The sequence below is a fragment of the Talpa occidentalis genome, unplaced genomic scaffold (assembly GCF_014898055.3).
Source record: "Talpa occidentalis isolate TD23 unplaced genomic scaffold, MPIMG_talOcc4v2.1 talOcc4.14, whole genome shotgun sequence".
In the NCBI taxonomy this organism is placed as follows: Eukaryota; Metazoa; Chordata; class Mammalia; order Eulipotyphla; family Talpidae; genus Talpa; species Talpa occidentalis.
The window spans coordinates 44546528-44561647 of NW_023601433.1; the positions used below are offsets into that span (position 1 = coordinate 44546528).

The following is a 15120-nucleotide window of genomic DNA, read 5'->3' on the forward strand; positions in this document are numbered from 1 at the left end:
CAGCACCCCCCCAATTCTAGCTCCTAGTAATCACCATTCAACACGCTATCTCTATAATTCTGAGGATTCTGGGAGCTTCATATGAGTGGAATTGTACAGTACTGCCCTTGGTGACTGGCTTATTTCACTAAGCATAATGTCTTAAAAGTTCATCCATGTATTAGCTTGTATCTGAATTTCCTTCCCTTTTTTTAAAAAAAAGATTTTATTTATACAAGAGCTGGGGTACAGGCCAGAGGTGCGGGAGGGTGAGAGGATTCACCAGAGACAGAGTGGGGAGCAGAACAGGCAGATGGACCAAAGACACTGCAGAGGGGAGCAGTGGGCAAGGCAGGAGAGGTCTGCTGCGCCATGTGGGTATCTCCCAGGCTGGCCAGGAATCGAAACTGCACTGCAGAGGCTGCGGATAGCTTCATAGTGCTGTGTTCAACCTGCTGCATCACCGGGGAGGCCCTGAATTTCCTTCCTTTGTTAGGCTAAATAATATTTCACTGTATTGATGTACTACACTTTATCCATTCATCTCTTGGTGAACACTTGTCTTTTTTCTACCTTTGAGCTATTACAAATAATGCTGCCATGAACATGGGTGTTCAAATATTTGGTCAAACCTGATTTTGAGGGTTTTTTTTTTTATATAGGCCCAAAGTGGAATTGCTGGATTATATGGTATTTCTATGCTTGATATTTTTTGAGAAACTGATCATACCATGCTCTAGGTTTTTAAGGTCAGAATTGACTATCATGGCTGTGCAAATTTTGTCAGTTAGAATTTCTTTTCCCTTCTCTACCCTTTATGTAATTTTAAATTCAGCTACAGTTGAGCGACAAGTAATAGTATCTCTTCATCAACTATTTCAGTGCTTCTTAAAAATTGAGACTGACTGAAAAAGGTAGGTTTTCTAAGCCAAGGTCATTCATAGCCTTCTTGGTAGCTGACCCCATAATTTATCACCTTTCTATCTGGTAGGGCATTATTAATGCTATAGGGGACAGCTGGTATAAACCCTACTTATTGGGGTCTGTCTTTTGTAGGAAGTAGAGTGTAGGACTTTGCCAGGATTTAGAGAAACCAGGTTGCTGTCATTTTGAGCTGTACATGGCATGGTGCTGCATTTTGAGCCGATTCAATGTTAAATGAGATTGGGCCTAGTGTGCTTTGCTCCAGGTTAGTTTGCAGAAATTGTGATAATTGCTATTTTGGAAAATGAGGTAGTGAAAGGATCATCATCTCAGAAGCCTCCCTGACTTGAGTTCATGCCCTGCTCTGTGTGATTTGATGATTCACTTTGGGCAAGTAACCCAGTCCCTTAGAGCTCCAGTCTTCCAGTCTGGAGGCAGACAAGGCTGATTTCTTTTTGAAGGTGATGGTGAGTTTGGAAATAGCATTTATAAAGTATTTAGTGGAGAACCTGGTGAGAGTCGGTGCTGATCTCATACTGATCACTGCTGTTACTAAAAGCAGATACTGTTTAACAGAAGCTAGTACCAAAATAGACAACTTGAGCAGCACTTTGGAAATTTTGGTATTGGCCTGCCCTCTTGATACTGAAAATGATACAGGATCCTAAGGAGCTTTTGATTATGTGTCTATCTCTACTGATACTTATGACATTAGAATTAAAACAGTCTTTAAAATACTAATTAATTTAAAATTTCAATAAGCTCTTTACATTTTATTTTAAATAACATGTTTTATGAAAATCACTGTTTTCCCAAACAATATAGTTAATAAGAAGAATGGCATTGTTATACATTTTTGCCACTCTCTTTATATCTTACCTAAAAGAATAGAGCTAGAGTCGCCTAGCTTTTGTACCATGACATGTTACTCAACCTCTGGAAGACTCCACTGGTGAGAGAAGAAAAGTGAAAAAGGTAGATAATATCTTAGTGGTATTTTATTGTGAAAATGGTTTTTGACCTGATGGACTCCTGCAAGGAACCACTGGGGTTCCTCAGATTACACTTTGAAAACTGCTGACCAAGATTTTTCCTGTGAGTCTGAACTGGATATCATTCTTCTCTTCCAGGTTCTTGTTCCTGGCTGTGCCAGTGGGGGCCTGCTGTGCCTGTGCTAGGTAAGTCTGCCAGGAAGGCTAGAGCGCTAGAGCCTTCTTCATCCCAAACAGCACTGACTGGATGGGGCTTCCTGGATAAGTTCCAGCTGGCTCTGTTTGGATCCAGGAGTGGAACCTTCAGCACCTTCCTAAGATATAGAATAAAGGCAGATCTGGGTGCTCCTTCACTTGTGTGTTCACAAATAACTGCATTTTCTGTAACAGCAGAAAATAAGACAAATTTGTGAAGAAGTGTGAGAAGTAGCCCTCCCGTAGTCTTTGACCATGGGTTATGGAAAGTGGATTGCCTTATTTCTGTCAGTCTTTGCACATGCACATGCACACACACACACACAAAGATTTCTCAGCATCATTTAAGAATACATTACATACAGAATATCTACATTTCTTAAGACTAGAGCTACTCAGTTAACAATATTTCTGTGGCCAACTTCAGATCATTGGCTATTGATTCATTATTTACACCTAATCTATTATATGTATTCCAGTATCATCATCTAATCACACTGCACTTCGTAGCGCTGTTTCCCCTTCATACAGGCTCCTGTCTAGCTAAAGTCGGGTCCTGCATTAGTTGTCTTGTTGTCTTTTATTTCCATAACCTTCAACATATGTGTGTGTTGGTGCCTGGACATCTGCACTGGAAAATGTTTTTAAGTGGATAAGCACTTCAACCATGATGAAAGTATCATTACAGGTTGGACTACATGCCTGTCACATGTGTTTTCTTATTACAGATATAAACACAGAATATACACATGTTGAATGGTGAAATTGTGAACCTGCTTATAGGAGAGAGAAGAGGAGGATCAAGGAAACAATTGTAGGGAGACACAGGTGAAAAGACTTTCTCCCTCGTAGATGTGATTCAAAAGATTTGACATAAGTGCCAATGAAAGCATCTTAGCCTCAGTAATCTCTGATGTGAAAATAACCATAGAGAGATAATTGACATTTTGGCCTGGGGAAAGGAAAGGTATTCTCTAGGTCTTTTGTAAGGAAAGCTCTGACATTTTTCCTTACCCTACAGTTATATACTTTATATACTTTAAACTTAAAAAAAAAAAAAAAGAGCATAGGGTAGAATGAAGCTGTGTTGTGTTAAATAAGCTACTCTGTACCAGTTAGTCTTTTTTTCTGAGCTTCTGTTTAAAAATACAAATGAAATTCATTTGCCTTGGTTCTTTTCTTTTTTGGTAAGGATCTTTATTCTCAAGTAAATATATATGTAAAGAATACATTGTTTGAAATCTATAAATTTTGAAATGGCATCAGAATTTAAGATGAGACATACTGCTTTAACTGTTGACTTGCATAATCATATACACGTGATTTTATCATTGAATGTTGTCATTTTCCCACTGATGAAGTTAGAACTTAATTATGCTATGAGCTATCGTATAGGCTTAGAAGCTGTTCATCATAGGATTAGAAGACTTGTTTTGTGGGAGAAATAAATTATTGTCATTAGGGGATTACTAAGAAAAATTGGAACTCACCTCCAAATTTTTGTCCTTATAAAGATATTTAGGTACCAATATAGCTGGTACCATAGTGTTACAGTAATTTATATTTCAACATTCAGATTTCTGCTAAGAATTAACTCCTTAGGCCTTTCTTTATCAGAAAGATGTTTTGATACCTCAAGTATCTTGTTCCTCTTCCCCCTGCTCACAGCTTTACCTTCAACTGTCTGCCATTTGGAATCAAACTAGGTATTAGCAGGGGGTGCTTGATTTCTATTAGAGCCTATCCTTCTGCCTCTTGGGCAGTTTTGTAAGACCAGTAGAATTCTAGGACTCTAATGAATCTTTAAAGGGGTCATCATTTATCACCATTTACTTAAAACTGTTTTTAGATTGATAAGTTTCTCATTGTCCTGCTCAAGTTTCTGAGGAGTTATCACAGTTACTAGAGCTCTGCAAGGGGAACACCACTGTGATGGAAGTAATTTGCTTGCTGACAACAGCTAGGTGCCTCATTGCAATGGTTACCATGTCAGGAAGGCATGAAATGTGATGGGGCTTTATCTTTAATGTCTGTGCTTTGGCCATTGGCAATTGCATAGCCTATACAGAAACATTTAGGTGATCTGACAGGTCTTCTTTAAATTTGCTTTTTATTTCATGCATTCATGGAATTTAAACCCTTTTCAAATGATGTTTAAAAAAATTGCAATTCTCACTCTTAGCCATATTTAGAAAGCATTAGCCACCTTAAGCAGATGATACTAAAATTTGAAGAACTCATGGGAGGATACTGTGGGCTCTCCTGTTCCATGTATTTTGGAATGCTTTTTAATTCAGGAACTGTTTATTGGGTAATTTCTGTAAGTGGGTTAATCTGTTAGATACCAAGGAAAACAACATGATGAAAAGAGTTTATAATCAATTGGGGAAGAAAAAAGTATGTAAGACAGTACAATAAGAGGTGAAATTGTTATCATCAAAAAGCAGGGGATTAATTTGGAGCTGAATTGACAGTGGGTCTCTTACCCTCTGGGATGCATGCATGTCATAGGCACTCTTATACATGGTTGGATGGGTGAATGAATATGTTTTGACCTGTACATTTTGGTGAACTTTACACACAGCAGAAAAAGGTGTTTGGGAAGAAAGAGATAATTTGATGGACCTGGATATATAATCCTATAGGATATGAGAATTTGGTGAGGTCACTGAGAATTTAGGGCAGGCTGAGAAAAATCCATTCCATGAGCCCCCCTTTGTCCTCATATACTTGGGGTCTTGCTCCCTTGGTACTGTTTTCTCAAGCTCTGTGAGCTTGGTGTTCTGCAGCCCCAAACCCATCACTTGCACAAAGGAGGGAGTTGATCCTTAATTTGATACAGCACTCTGTTTCTTGTAGACTTATTCATGTAGTTGGATTTCAGCTATACTTGGAATGATTTTTCCTAATTGACAAGGAAAGGTATCCTTTTGTTGGTAACTAGAAATTTCTTTCTTTTCCTTCTCTTTTCCCAATTTCTATTCTTAACCATTGGGTTCTATGGAGTTGAATAAATGTCAGTGTCCTTTATGTCCATTACATTACAAGCAAGGTTTCCCAGAATGAAAGCTTAATCAATCTGATTACATGAGAGGGACTTTATGATAGAATTTGACAGTCTCATTTGCAATATATTCTTGTAGGCCATTTCCTCTTCTTCCTAATAATAATTATTATTTTTTAACTTTTTAAAGATTTATTTATTTATGCATACAAGAACTGGGGTATAAGCCAGGGGTGCAGGGGGGTGTGTTTGAAAGGATTCACCACAGAGAGTGGGGAGCAGAACAGGCAGATGTACACTGCTGAGGGGAGCAGCGGGCGAGACAGGAGAGGTCTGCTGCACCATCCACAGGATTGCCCCCTGTCTGGCTGAGGATTGAACTTGTGCTGCAGTGGCTGGCAATAGCTTGATAGCACTGTCTTTAACCCCTGTCCGACTAGGGAGGTCCCCTAATAATTATTATTGTATATTATTACAGCTTTATTTGCTTACTGTTTTCTATGGGCTAGATAATAATTTAGTACTTTACCTATCTCATTTAATCCTTCAACAGGATTTTGAAGTTTTGTTATCCCTCTTTGGAAAATAAGGAAACTGATGGTCAGAGAAGTTAAGTGATTTGTTTAAGGTCGCATACATAATCAGTAAGAAGCCAGGGAGAGATGGGCTATCAGATGTCACTCCTGCCATTGCCCGAAGGGCAGGTGATTTAAGGGGAAGACCAAGACATCTCTTTAGTCATATCTTACAGAGAATTCAGAATGTAATTTTATTTTTCAGAGGCAGATATGAGAACTTTTTAAAAAAGTGTGCACATTTATATTGATATCATTCCTATGCCCATATATTGATTTTCCATAAAGATCAGCCCACTGATATAGCATAAAGCCAGATAGAATCCTGACATAACTTGAAGAATATGTACTAGAATAATATGAAACAATTGTTATATGTTCTGATAACTCAAATGAATGCTGAATAAAAGAACTATCGAAGACACACTTGCAGTATCAAGCTTCTCAAAACGTGCTTGCCTCAGTTTTATGAATGTTGGCTCTTTTCCTGGTCAGATAAATCAACTTAAGTGACTTCTTAGTTTTAGGGGTAATTCTGTGTGACTCTGAAAGGTGAATATGACTAATATGAAAGTCAGAAGTTTAGGAATCCTCATTATAAAATGTTTAAACTGCAGCATCAAATGTTGCACATCTTCTATAATGTTATTATTTGGCAAACATTTACAGCTTAGTATTAATAATAAAGATGTCCCTTCCTTTAGTGAAAAGCTATATACGTCCTCAGCTGAAATGCTGTGAATACCTTTCTCAGTTCATGAAACTGAAAGCCAGCTGGGCTTTTTTACAAAACACATTGTAATTTTGTATGTTAAATCTCAGCATGAGTTGGTTTTCTTTCCTTTGTTTGTTTGTTTTTATTAAACATTTCTCTTTGGAGGAAATATCACTGAAGATTTCATAATGGAAGCATTCTAGGAGAAACAATGGAATTTTGGTTCTGAGTAAAATAGCTGTTCCTTCTCAACCAAAGCACTTTTCTTGGTAATTAGTGATGCATCAAGGAAGCTGGTGTGGACCTTCCCTTGTGAGAGTTGCTCCAAACTCAGTCTATCTCATGCATTCCTGGGGTCCAGGAGATTGTAGTGTCTTATGGCCTCTGATCCTCTTTATACCTTGAAGCACCATAGAAATACAGGCAAGGCAGGTCTCCATTCATATGGTTATTAACTTAGAATGGAACAGAGCATCTCCATGTTGAGTGAAGTGTGCTGAGCTTTTATATTTTTTTACCTGATAACAAATGTGAATGCATTTTTAAGATCAGACTTTGAAACTCTTCTACTTAACGTAATCATAATAATAACTGCTAGTTATGAGCACCTTCTCTTCTAAATCCTACAGCTATTAGCATGAACATCCACTGTGCCTGCCTTCCCTGCCCTGCAGATACACTTGAGGACAGAGATGTTCAGGGGATTTGTGTGGGTGCCTGAGGAAATACATTCCAATGCCCAACGCTTGGCTCAGAGCCTGTGCTGGCTCCCATGTATTTGCAGGAAAACATCTGAAAAATGGGCATCATAGAAATAGTATGACTTAGTGGTAAGAACACAAAAGCACCTTCATTTTATTTATTTATTTATTTATTTAATAGAGGCATGTTTTATTTATTTGTTTGTTTGTTTGTTTTTAGTTTATACATGCACTGGGTACAGTCAGAAGCGCGGGAGGGTGAGAGAATTCACCAGAGCCAGACCGGGGAGCAGAGCAGGCAGAAGGACCAAAAGCACACTGCTGAGGGGAGCAGCGGGTGGCAGGAGAGGTCTGCGCGCCATGTGGGACCCTCCTCCGGTGGCCGGGGAGCAGCCGGGATCGAACCGGCGCCACAGAGACTGCGGGCAGCTTCGCAACCCAGTGCTCAACCGCTGCGCCACCGGGGAGGCCCAAGCACCTTCATTTTAAACTCAGGGTGTCAGATAGTTAACTTAATGTAACCTAGGGTAACTTGTATTTTTGTATGCCGTAGTTTTGATATTGGCAGAGTGAAGGTAATGACTGATCACAAGATTTATCAGAATTCAGTGAGTTAAAGCTGATTACAGTTGATCAAACTTCTTTATTTCCTCTTGGCTTTATCTGAAACATCAACTGAAGTCTGTTTGCAAGACACACGAAAGTATTGCTGTTCCCATCTCAACTGTGTCCTGTCCTCTTAATCATCTTTCATGGTGAAATTCCTCTTTTATAAATATATCAAGAAAAGGAAAAGTAAGTGCTAATTGGTTTTTTTTTTTTAAGATTTATTTATTTATTTATACAAGCACTGGGTACAGTCAGAAGCGCGGGAGAGTGAGAGGATTCACCGGAGCCAGAGTGGGGAGCAGAACAGGCAGACTGACGAAACACACTGCTGAGGGGAGCAGTGGGCGCAGCAGAAGAGGTCTGTTGTGCCATGTGGGACCCTTGCTGGTGGCCAGGGATTGAACCGGTGCTGCAGAGGCTGTGGGCAGTCTCGCAGGCAGGCGCTCAACTGCTGCGCCACCAGGGGAGGCCCAATAAGTGCTAAATTAATTGGGAATTAAGGATTATTAAAACTTAGATTTTTATTTTTCACTTTCTTATGATCTTACCTGTTTTGGTAACTACCAATTATTCTGTCCAGGAGTGGTTTCTAGAAGAGAAGTCCTCTTGGCCTCTGGGTGGCCTTTTCAGGTTTAGTCCCTGATGCATGTCCTCTTCCTGCTGGTTTTTGTTCTTCCCTCTCCACCTGAGTTGTGGACTTAACTTTTCCTAGAAACCTTTGTTGTTTAGGCAGTGGTTCTCAGCCCTGGTTACTTGAGAAGTTTTTACAGATACCAGTGCCTGATATTTAAAACTGCTATTTAAGGGGCGGAGCAACATGGCGGCGAGGAGACGCTGCGAGAAAGATCTCCCATTAAAAAAAGTTAATAGGGAGGAAAAGCGGCAGGTCCCAGTGAGAACCGGGACACGGAAGATAAACGGGTGACGCCAGCAAACTGCCCGAAGAAGAAAGTGGCCATAAAAGAGGACCAGAAGGGAGGGAAGCGCAGAACCCTGCTCCCCTCCCCCGCCCACAGAGGCGGCACTCTCCGACCGGCAGAGAGGAGGAAAACAACAAACTAAAACGGCCAACAAGAAAAAAGGACGCAGCAAGCGGGACTGTGAGTGGAAAGGAACTATTGCAGCCACCACACCCCGTGAACGGGAGCTGTGGAGAACCCCCGCAGGATCCGCCGCGGAGGTGCGCTCCGGGCGCCATTAAAGAGAGCCCCGCCCAGGAGGAGACCAGCACCAGCACACAGCCCCGGCCGCCCGGTAAGCCTGTGTGGAAAGCGGCGCGCTGGAAAAACAGACGCGGATCGGGATTGCGCGGGAAAGTGGCACGGATCGCGCTGAAAAGCAGTGCGGTTGAAAAGCAAACGCGGGTCCGGATCGGATCGCAGCTGCCCAGGTCCCCGCGCCTGCGACCTAGGCTTGCGGGGAGACGCGCGGAGGCCCTCCCGGAGTGAGCAGGAACCAGGCGCCCAGGCAGGGGAGTGGGATTCAAAAGGCGCCATTCCCGCGCCACTGATCTGGGCTACAGCCCGCGTCCTGGAACTGAGGGCTTTGGAACTGAGACCCGGGGCACGAAATTAGGGGCGTGGGTTCCCCTAATGGTGGGGCACAAGGCAGACACAGCACCCCAAAGCCGTTGAGGTGTACCCTACCATCCCTGCTCTGCTCCCTGTCCCACGGGGTGGAAAATCAGCTCCCCAAGGGCTCTAGGAGATATCTCTGGCGCCACCTAGCGACTTGAAGCCAGCAGAGGCTCCTGAAGGAGCTAGTGGCCAGCTGGGGAGTTAGCCCACGCCGGGCCCCTTCCGAACAAGTAGTCTGAGCCCACAGGGAGAGCGAGCACCCACAGCCGGGGCAGACCAAGCGCGCAGAAGAGTGTGCCTGAGACCGGACTCGCAGGGAGTGTGTCCCACATCACCATTATAGAATAGGGACATTTCTTCAGTAAAGACTACCTGCAGAAGGCTTCCTCAGGAGCCAGAGGTGAGCGGGGGAAGTTCGCCGACGCCAGACCCCCTCTGGCCTGCAGTCCAAGCCCAGAGGGGGAGCAGGAACCCACCGCCGGGGCAGACCAGGCGCACAGGGGAGTGTGTCCCCACATCGGCATTTTAGAACAGGGACCTTTCTCCAGTAAAGACTGCTTGAAACTGACAGATGACTCCTGGAGGAACCAGAGGGGAGCAGAGAAGCCCACCCAAGATGCCGGCCAGTCCCAACAACACAGTGTCCCAACGCATACGGCAAATTAGAAAACAGACAGTAGGGAGGAGAAGAACCACACGCAACCTAGCAACTCTCCAGAGAAAAAGCACACCACAAAAAGAAAACCAGCCCCCAGATGGCAACGACAGTAACTTGGAAGAACTTCTGAGCCTTCCAGAAAGAGAATTTAAAATTGCCGTGATTAAAAAACTGACAGAAGTCATAAAGGAAAACAATGATAAGGGAAAAATAATCAAAGATCAGAAGAATGAAATTGAGTCCCTAAAGAGGGAAGTAAAAGAAATGCAGGAGATCAAAGAATTAATGGAAGAACTAAAGAATTCTGGGAAAAGCAATGAAAGCAGAATTGATGAAATGGAAGAACGAATAAGTACTCTTGAAGACACAGAAATAAAAAGAACCAAAACAGAAAAGGAAAGAGAAGTACGAAGGAAAAAGAATGAAGAAAGACTTCGGGAACTATCTGACTCCATGAGGAAAGGAAATATAAGAGTTATAGGAATACCAGAAGGAGAGGAGAGAGAAGTAGGAACAGAGAAAATATTCAAAGAGATAATTGAAGAGAACTTCCCAAATGTGAAGGAGGAGCTGAAAATTGATATACAAGAAGCAAGAAGAACACCAAACTTCCACGACGAAAGGAAAAATACAGCAAGACACATAATAGTAAAGCTCCCAAGAATCCAGGACAAGGAAAAAATAATGAAGCTGGCAAGAGGGAAGAAACAGATAACATTCAAAGGAAAGCCAATCAGGCTGACATCAGACTTCTCCGAAGAAACACTACGGGCAAGGAGAGAGTGGAGGGACATAGTCAACAGACTCCAAGAAAACAGATGCCAACCAAGAATATCCCGCAAAGCTCTCCTTCCTCTTTGAAGAAAGAATATGGACTTTCCCAGACAAACAGAAACTCCGGAATTTCATTGCAACTAAACCCCCACTCCAAAAAATACTACAAGGAGTCCTAAAGCCAGAACCTCAGAGGGACGAATAACAATGAAAGAAGGCCCAAAAAAAAAAAGTTATTAAAAGAATAAATAAATAAAATCAAAGGAAAGACAAACACAATGGCAAATACAGATGTTAACATATCAATATTAACTCTAAATGTAAATGGACTAAACTCTTCAATAAAAAGACACAGAGTTGCAGTCTGGATTAAGAAACAAAACCCAACCTTTTGCTGTCTCCAGGAAACACATTTAGCTACAAAAGATAAAAATAGGCTCAAAGATAAAGGATGGAAAACAATCCTACAAGCAAATGGACCAAAAAAGAAAGCAGGAACAGCTATACTTATATCAGATAAAACAGATTTCAAACTCAAAAAGATAAAAAGAGACCCCAATGGTCACTACATTATGATCAAGGGGACAATACTTCAAGAAGAAATAACACTCATTAACATATACTCACCAAACGAAGGAGCACCAAAATATATCAGACAACTGTTGTCCTCTCTGAAAACAGACATCAGAGAAAACACATACGTAGTGGGAGACTTCAACACACCACTATCAACAATGGATAGATCAACAAGACAAAAAATAAGTAAAGAAACCAAAGCTCTAAATAAGGACCTAGAGCAATTGGGCTTAACAGACATCTATAGAACACTAAACCCCAAAAAACGGAGTACACATTTTTCTCAAGTGCACACGGATCATTCTCCAGGATCGATCACATACTGGGGCACAAGACAAACATCAACAGATACACCAAGATTGAAATCATATCAACCATCTTTTCTGACCATGAAGGCATCAAACTAGAAATAAACCATAAAAAGAAGGCAAGGAACTTTCCTACCTCATGGAGATTAAAAACCACACTACTGGAAGACCACTGGACTAATGAGGAGATGAAAGAAGAAATTAAAAAAATTTTTTAATTGAACGACAAGGAGAACACCAATATCCTAAATGTATGGGATGCAGCAAAAGCAGTAATAAGAGGAAAATATATAGCAATAGAAGCTCACATCAAGAAACAAGAAAGAACTCAAAGAAACAACCTAATCTCGAAGCTCAAAGATCTAGAAAAAGAACAACAAAAAACCCCAAAACCAGTAGAAGAAAAGAAATAATAAAAACCAAAGCAGAAATAAATGAAATTGAAACTAAAAAAACAATCCAAAAGATCAATGAAACCAAGAGCTGGTTCTTGGAAAAAATCAATAAAATAGACAAACCCTAGCCAGGCTCACAAAGGAAAAAGGGAGAAAGCACAAATAAACAGGATCATCAATGAAAGAGGAGAAATCACAACGGACACAGCAGAAATCAAAAGAATAATCAGTAACTACTATGAACAGTTATATGGAAACAAGTTTAACAATCTAGAGGAGATGGACAAATTCCTACAACTCTACAATCACCCAAAGCTAGATAAAGAAGAAATAGAACACCTAAACAGACCAATTACAATTAGCGAAATTGAAATGGTAATCAAAAACCTCCCCAAAAACAAAAGCCCAGGACCTGATGGATTTACAAATGAATTCTACCAAACATTCAGAGACGAATTAGTGCCTATCCTTCACAAACTCTTCCAAAAAAATGAGAAGGAAGGGACAATACCAAACACGTTCTATGAAGCCAACATTACACTAATAGCAAAACCGAACAAGGACAACACAAAAAAGGAAAACTACAGGCCAATCTCCCTAATGAACACTGATGCAAAAATCCTCAATAAAATTTTAGCCATCAGAATCCAACAATGTATCCATAAGATAATTCACCACGACCAAGTAGGATTCATTCCAGGGACACAAGGATGGTTTAACATCCGAAAATCAATCAACGTTATCCAACACATCAACAAAAAGAAATATAAAAACCATATGATAATATCAATAGATGCTGAGAAAGCTTTCGACAAAGTGCAACACCCATTCATGATAAAAGCCCTTGAAATTCTTGGGATACAAGGAACATACCTTAACATCATAAAGGCCATCTATGACAAGCCAACAGCCAGTATCATTCTCAATGGTGAAAAGCTGAAAGCAATTCCATTAAGATCTGGAACAAGACAAGGATGTCCACTCTCACCACTGCTTTTCAATATAATACTGGAAGTCCTAGCCAGGGCAATAAGACAAGAGAAAGACATCCAAGGAATCCAAATAGGAAAAGAAGAAGTCAAACTATCACTATTTGCAGACGATATGATATTATACATAGAGAACCCCAAAAACTCCACAGAAAAGCTAATTCAACTCATCAATCAGTTCAGTAAAGTGGCAGGATACAAAATCAACACGCAAAAGTCAGTAGCCTTCCTATACACAAACAATAAATCTGAAGAAGAAGAAATCAAAAAACCATCCCTTTTGTTATTGAAACAAAAAAAATCAAATATTTGGGAATAAATCTAACAAAAGAGGTAAAGGACCTATACAAAGAAAACTATAAAACACTGTTAAAAGAAATAGAAGAAGACACAAAGAAATGGAGAGATATCCCCTGCTCATGGATTGGAAGAATTAACATTATTAAAATGGCCATCCTTCCAAAAGCAATATACAGATTCAATGCTATTCCAATCAAAATTTCAATGTCATTCTTCAAAGAAGTAGAACAATTATTGATGAAATTCATATGGAATCACAAAAAAACCCCGAATAGCCAAAGCTCTCCTGAAAAAAAAAGAAGGGAATGGAGGCATCACACTCCCAGACTTCAAACTATACTACAAAGCCATAATCATCAAAACTGCATGGTATTGGAACAAGAACAGACATACAGACCAATGGAATCGAATAGAAAATCCAGAAATAAACCCACAGATTTATGGTCAACTAATCTTTGACAAAGGAGCAAAGACTATGCATTGGAGCAAAGAAAGTTTGTTCAATAAATGGTGCTGGGAAAACTGGGTCGCTACATGCAAAAGAATGAAGCTTGACCACTACCTCACACCATACACAAAAATCAACTCAAAATGGATTAAAGAATTAGACCTAAGACCTGAAACCATAAAATATATAGAAGGAAATATAGGCGAAACACTACGTGATTTGCACATCAAAGACATCTTTACAGACACATCACCCAAAGCAGTGATAGTGAAGGCGAAGATAAACAGCTGGGACTACATCAAATTAAAGAGCTTCTGCACAGCAAAAGAGACAATAACAAAAACAAAGAGAAACCCCACCAACTGGGAGAACATTTTTGCACCCAACACTAATGATAAAGGACTGATCACAAAAATCTGCAAAGAGCTGATGAGACTCAACAACAACAAAGAAAATAATCCAGTCAAAAAATGGGCAGAAGAGCTAAAAAGAAACTTCTCTGAAGAGGAAATGCAAATGGCCAACAGGCATATGAAAAAATGTTCAACATCACTTGTCATCAGGGAAATGCAAATCAAAACTACCATGAGATACCATCTTACACCAGTGAGAATGGCACATATTAAAAAAACTAGCAACAACAAATGTTGGCGAGGGTGTGGAGAAAAAGGAACTCTTCTGCACTGTTGGTGGGAGTGCAAACTGGTCCAACCACTGTGGAAAGCTGTGTGGAGATTTCTGGACCTACTAAACATAGAGCTTCCATATGATCCAGCAATTCCACTCCTAGGTATTTACCCAAAGGACACAGAAACATCCATTCCAAAGAACACCTGCACCCCTATGTTTATAGCAGCACTGTTTACAATAGCTAAGCTTTGGAAACAACCCAAATGCCCAAAAATAGATGACTGGATCAAGAAGATGTGGTCCATATATACCATGGAATATTACTCAGCATTCAAAAAAGATAAACACATGCAATTTGCAGCAACATGGATGGCGCTGGAAGGGATCATGCTCAGCGAAATAAGCCGAAAAGAAAAAGAAAAATACCGGATGGTCTCACTCATAGCAGGAATCTAGAAAACTTAAATAAGGGACCAGGAAAATGAATAACTATAAGAAAGTGAAAATCAAAATCAACAAAAAACTATGAACCAGAGACACTTTTAGGGGGGCAGGGGCGGGAGGGGAGGGATTGGGGTCAGAATGGGGGCGCTGCAATTGTATGGGGAATATAACAATAAAATTTATTATCTAATAAAAAAAAATAAATAAAAAAAAAATTAGTTGACCAAAAAAAAAAAACTGCTATTTAAAGGGCCTCCCCTGGTGGCGCAGGTGGTTGAGCACTGCACTGTGAAGCTGTCCACAGCCTCTGCAGTGCGGGTTTGATCC

General features: G+C 40.5%; 1 protein-coding gene across 5 annotated transcripts in view; it reads left to right on the forward strand.

The window, feature by feature from the left end:
* SIPA1L2 (signal induced proliferation associated 1 like 2) overlaps positions 1–15120 on the forward strand; it is a 224180-nt gene that overhangs the window by 47074 nt on the left and 161986 nt on the right. For 4 of the 5 annotated variants that reach the window (XM_037510417.2, XM_054694989.1, XM_054694991.1 and 1 more), the window contains exon 2: positions 2034–2081. The gene's annotated coding sequence lies outside the window, so the exon portion shown is untranslated. Of the gene's footprint in view, positions 1–2033; positions 2082–2818; positions 2919–15120 lie in introns of all 5 variants that reach the window. The other variant, XM_037510414.2, reaches the window with a different exon arrangement.